Genomic DNA, 5000 nt, shown 5'->3' on the forward strand with positions numbered 1-5000 from the left:
AAGCGAGAATCATACCCCTAGACCAACGAGCCAGCGCCTGCCACTGTTGTGGTTCCCCGAGTTTCCAAAGAAGTGCAGACCTAGCTGTTCTGTTAGATGGGAGACGTTTTTCTATTGGGTGTACCTGTCGAGACCACTGTAATTTTGCCGTGTCTCCGAGCTGTGTGCTGTTGCCTGTTTGGGCCGTCTGACTTCTTTAACTGGCGGCTAGCATTTCTATGTTCATCGAGAAGCGGTCGCTATAAATGAGGAAAGTAGTTTAGGTGGGATTTCGTTTTGATATGTTTGGAATGGATCAGTTAGTCAGCATGTACTTCAAAAAATAAATAGAAAAAAAAGGAGGCTGGGTTTCGTTGTTTTGCAAAGGATGCACTGCAACATCCGCTCACAGGAGCAGTCCCACTACTGGTGCGACACGGGGGTTTTGACCTGCTCCGTTCCCGACCTGGGCCGGTTCACCCCTCCTTAGGCGACCTGGCATGCACGAGCTCCCCCAGAAATGCCATGTCGATGCCGTGCTAAGTGCGGACTCCCGATCGGCACAGCCAGTTGCAGCACAGAGCTCCCGTGCTCAAGCGATCCGCCAGCCTCAACCTGCCCCTGTAGCTGGCATTACAGACACACGCCACGGCGCCCGGCGTGAGCGAGAGCGGCTAGAAGGCAATTCAAATCCCCTTGTCTGAAATGAGAGCGAGAGTACTCGTGCAGTTCTCCACTGACGTGGCAGCTTTTAATGCCGATTGCATTAAAAGCATTGCCGGGTCCTGCTGTAGCGGTAAAACACTGTGACCAGATGAATGAATTGAAAAAGTGTTACGTGAAACACATGTGAATCCTAGTTTTCGTGCTGCGAATTTAAAAAAAAAAAAAAAAAAAAAAAAAAAAAAAAAAAGCAGCACTATAAGAATGCCAAAAAATAAAGAAGGTTGCGTTGGCGAGTATTAAGCCCCCCCTCCTCTGAGGTGCCAGCAGCATTCCGCACCGGCAGACGGAACGGGACTCTGGTCATGCTGCACTTATTTTGCTGCCAGAGACTGAATCATGCGTCGGCCGCCGGATAAAACCGAAAGCTGGCTCGTTGGTCTAGGGGTATGATTCTCGCTTTGGGTGCGAGAGGTCCCGGGTTCAAATCCCGGACGAGCCCGTTTTTTTTTTTTTTTAATTGTTTTGTACTATACTGTTTTCGATCCGTAAACCATTAAGCTCAGCAGGCAGTTTTGACTTAGACGCTTTGCAACTAAATGCGTTGCCATAGTGGCAGGGAGCGTGTGCCTTCCTCGTTAGTATAGTGGTCAGTATCCCCGCCTGTCACGCGGGAGACCGGGGTTCAATTCCCCGACGGGGAGATTTTTTTTTTTTTTTTTACTGATTGAAGGCAGGTGCGTGTGGCTGTAATTGTATACATAAAGTAAAAAAGAAGGTTGCATTGGCCGGGAATCGAACCCGGGCCTCCCGCGTGGCAGGCGAGAATTCTACCACTGAACCACCAATGCTTGCTTGACGTTTGCTTGAGGTTTGCTTGAGGTAGGTAATGTATTGGCAGCATCTAGTGCAGTGTGAAAAGATGAATTAACCCGTTCTAGTGCTAGATTGTACATGTACACAAACAATTGTACCTGCAAAATGCCCATCTGTTACACTAGTTTTGTGGTTGTTTTAAACTACATACCAAAAAAAAAAAAAAAAAAAACAAGCACATGCGTTACCAAAATAAACAGTGCTGTATAAACTACAGAAACTCGATGCTGAATGGTTTTATAGTCTGTTACGTCAGAATTGTGTTTAATGCATAAGCAGTTGCTTTGCAGACTCAACAAAGACTGCAGTCCTCGTTTAACCATTGTGCAATCAGCCCTTGGTCGCTGTGATATTGTTGTTCATGGAATTTGAGCGTGCGTATCGGCAATGCATAGTAATTGGAAAAGTGTAATACAAAAGAACTAAAAACGGGCTCGTCCGGGATTTGAACCCGGGACCTCTCGCACCCTAAGCGAGAATCATACCCCTAGACCAACGAGCCAGCGCCTGCCACTGTTGTGGTCCCCCGAGTTTCCAAAGAAGTGCAGACCTAGCTGTTCTGTTAGATGGGAGACGTTTTTCTATTGGGTGTACCTGTCGAGACCACTGTAATTTTGCCGTGTCTCCGAGCTGTGTGCTGTTGCCTGTTTGGGCCGTCTGACTTCTTTAACTGGCGGCTAGCATTTCTATGTTCATCGAGAAGCGGTCGCTATAAATGAGGAAAGTAGTTTAGGTGGGATTTCGTTTTGATATGTTTGGAATGGATCAGTTAGTCAGCATGTACTTCAAAAAATAAATAGAAAAAAAAGGAGGCTGGGTTTCGTTGTTTTGCAAAGGATGCACTGCAACATCCGCTCACAGGAGCAGTCCCACTACTGGTGCGACACGGGGGTTTTGACCTGCTCCGTTCCCGACCTGGGCCGGTTCACCCCTCCTTAGGCGACCTGGCATGCACGAGCTCCCCCAGAAATGCCATGTCGATGCCGTGCTAAGTGCGGACTCCCGATCGGCACAGCCAGTTGCAGCACAGAGCTCCCGTGCTCAAGCGATCCGCCAGCCTCAACCTGCCCCTGTAGCTGGCATTACAGACACACGCCACGGCGCCCGGCGTGAGCGAGAGCGGCTAGAAGGCAATTCAAATCCCCTTGTCTGAAATGAGAGCGAGAGTACTCGTGCAGTTCTCCACTGACGTGGCAGCTTTTAATGCCGATTGCATTAAAAGCATTGCCGGGTCCTGCTGTAGCGGTAAAACACTGTGACCAGATGAATGAATTGAAAAAGTGTTACGTGAAACACATGTGAATCCTAGTTTTCGTGCTGCGAATTTAAAAAAAAAAAAAAAAAAAAAAAAAAAAAAAAAAAGCAGCACTATAAGAATGCCAAAAAATAAAGAAGGTTGCGTTGGCGAGTATTAAGCCCCCCCTCCTCTGAGGTGCCAGCAGCATTCCGCACCGGCAGACGGAACGGGACTCTGGTCATGCTGCACTTATTTTGCTGCCAGAGACTGAATCATGCGTCGGCCGCCGGATAAAACCGAAAGCTGGCTCGTTGGTCTAGGGGTATGATTCTCGCTTTGGGTGCGAGAGGTCCCGGGTTCAAATCCCGGACGAGCCCGTTTTTTTTTTTTTTTAATTGTTTTGTACTATACTGTTTTCGATCCGTAAACCATTAAGCTCAGCAGGCAGTTTTGACTTAGACGCTTTGCAACTAAATGCGTTGCCATAGTGGCAGGGAGCGTGTGCCTTCCTCGTTAGTATAGTGGTCAGTATCCCCGCCTGTCACGCGGGAGACCGGGGTTCAATTCCCCGACGGGGAGATTTTTTTTTTTTTTTTTACTGATTGAAGGCAGGTGCGTGTGGCTGTAATTGTATACATAAAGTAAAAAAGAAGGTTGCATTGGCCGGGAATCGAACCCGGGCCTCCCGCGTGGCAGGCGAGAATTCTACCACTGAACCACCAATGCTTGCTTGACGTTTGCTTGAGGTTTGCTTGAGGTAGGTAATGTATTGGCAGCATCTAGTGCAGTGTGAAAAGATGAATTAACCCGTTCTAGTGCTAGATTGTACATGTACACAAACAATTGTACCTGCAAAATGCCCATCTGTTACACTAGTTTTGTGGTTGTTTTAAACTACATACCAAAAAAAAAAAAAAAAAAACAAGCACATGCGTTACCAAAATAAACAGTGCTGTATAAACTACAGAAACTCGATGCTGAATGGTTTTATAGTCTGTTACGTCAGAATTGTGTTTAATGCATAAGCAGTTGCTTTGCAGACTCAACAAAGACTGCAGTCCTCGTTTAACCATTGTGCAATCAGCCCTTGGTCGCTGTGATATTGTTGTTCATGGAATTTGAGCGTGCGTATCGGCAATGCATAGTAATTGGAAAAGTGTAATACAAAAGAATTAAAAACGGGCTCGTCCGGGATTTGAACCCGGGACCTCTCGCACCCTAAGCGAGAATCATACCCCTAGACCAACGAGCCAGCGCCTGCCACTGTTGTGGTCCCCCGAGTTTCCAAAGAAGTGCAGACCTAGCTGTTCTGTTAGATGGGAGACGTTTTTCTATTGGGTGTACCTGTCGAGACCACTGTAATTTTGCCGTGTCTCCGAGCTGTGTGCTGTTGCCTGTTTGGGCCGTCTGACTTCTTTAACTGGCGGCTAGCATTTCTATGTTCATCGAGAAGCGGTCGCTATAAATGAGGAAAGTAGTTTAGGTGGGATTTCGTTTTGATATGTTTGGAATGGATCAGTTAGTCAGCATGTACTTCAAAAAATAAATAGAAAAAAAAGGAGGCTGGGTTTCGTTGTTTTGCAAAGGATGCACTGCAACATCCGCTCACAGGAGCAGTCCCACTACTGGTGCGACACGGGGGTTTTGACCTGCTCCGTTCCCGACCTGGGCCGGTTCACCCCTCCTTAGGCGACCTGGCATTCACGAGCTCCCCCAGAAATGCCATGTCGATGCCGTGCTAAGTGCGGACTCCCGATCGGCACAGCCAGTTGCAGCACAGAGCTCCCGTGCTCAAGCGATCCGCCAGCCTCAACCTGCCCCTGTAGCTGGCATTACAGACACACGCCACGGCGCCCGGCGTGAGCGAGAGCGGCTAGAAGGCAATTCAAATCCCCTTGTCTGAAATGAGAGCGAGAGTACTCGTGCAGTTCTCCACTGACGTGGCAGCTTTTAATGCCGATTGCATTAAAAGCATTGCCGGGTCCTGCTGTAGCGGTAAAACAATGTGACCAGATGAATGAATTGAAAAAGTGTTACGTGAAACACATGTGAATCCTAGTTTTCGTGCTGCGAATTTAAAAAAAAAAAAAAAAAAGCAGCACTATAAGAATGCCAAAAAATAAAGAAGGTTGCGTTGGCGAGTATTAAGCCCCCCCTCCTCTGAGGTGCCAGCAGCATTCCGCACCGGCAGACGGAACGGGACTCTGGTCATGCTGCACTTATTTTGCTGCCAGAGACTGAATCA

The 5000-nt window shown here is 47.8% G+C and overlaps 9 non-coding genes across 9 annotated transcripts in view; 4 read left to right on the forward strand and 5 right to left on the reverse strand.

The window, feature by feature from the left end:
* trnap-agg (transfer RNA proline (anticodon AGG)) overlaps window positions 1-32 on the reverse strand; it is a 72-nt gene extending 40 nt beyond the window's left edge. The window contains exon 1 of the tRNA in view: window positions 1-32. This exon is cut by the window's left edge and continues 40 nt beyond it. This is a non-coding gene — a tRNA (tRNA-Pro).
* Window positions 33-1072: 1040 nt separating this feature from the next.
* Window positions 1073-1144, forward strand: trnap-ugg (transfer RNA proline (anticodon UGG)). Its single transcript has one exon. It is a non-coding gene; the product is annotated as a tRNA-Pro (tRNA).
* A 130-nt stretch (window positions 1145-1274) lies between these two features.
* On the forward strand, window positions 1275-1346 carry trnad-guc (transfer RNA aspartic acid (anticodon GUC)). The gene has a single exon. It is a non-coding gene; the product is annotated as a tRNA-Asp (tRNA).
* Window positions 1347-1422: 76 nt separating this feature from the next.
* Window positions 1423-1493, reverse strand: trnag-gcc (transfer RNA glycine (anticodon GCC)). Its single transcript has one exon. It is a non-coding gene; the product is annotated as a tRNA-Gly (tRNA).
* Window positions 1494-1948: 455 nt separating this feature from the next.
* On the reverse strand, window positions 1949-2020 carry trnap-agg (transfer RNA proline (anticodon AGG)). Its single transcript has one exon. It is a non-coding gene; the product is annotated as a tRNA-Pro (tRNA).
* Window positions 2021-3060: 1040 nt separating this feature from the next.
* trnap-ugg (transfer RNA proline (anticodon UGG)) lies at window positions 3061-3132 on the forward strand. The gene has a single exon. It is a non-coding gene; the product is annotated as a tRNA-Pro (tRNA).
* A 130-nt stretch (window positions 3133-3262) lies between these two features.
* On the forward strand, window positions 3263-3334 carry trnad-guc (transfer RNA aspartic acid (anticodon GUC)). Its single transcript has one exon. It is a non-coding gene; the product is annotated as a tRNA-Asp (tRNA).
* A 76-nt stretch (window positions 3335-3410) lies between these two features.
* trnag-gcc (transfer RNA glycine (anticodon GCC)) lies at window positions 3411-3481 on the reverse strand. The gene has a single exon. It is a non-coding gene; the product is annotated as a tRNA-Gly (tRNA).
* Window positions 3482-3935: 454 nt separating this feature from the next.
* On the reverse strand, window positions 3936-4007 carry trnap-agg (transfer RNA proline (anticodon AGG)). Its single transcript has one exon. It is a non-coding gene; the product is annotated as a tRNA-Pro (tRNA).
* Between the last annotated feature and the right edge of the window lie 993 nt (window positions 4008-5000).

The sequence above is a fragment of the Acipenser ruthenus genome, chromosome 55 (assembly GCF_902713425.1).
Source record: "Acipenser ruthenus chromosome 55, fAciRut3.2 maternal haplotype, whole genome shotgun sequence".
Lineage (NCBI taxonomy): Eukaryota > Metazoa > Chordata > Actinopteri > Acipenseriformes > Acipenseridae > Acipenser > Acipenser ruthenus.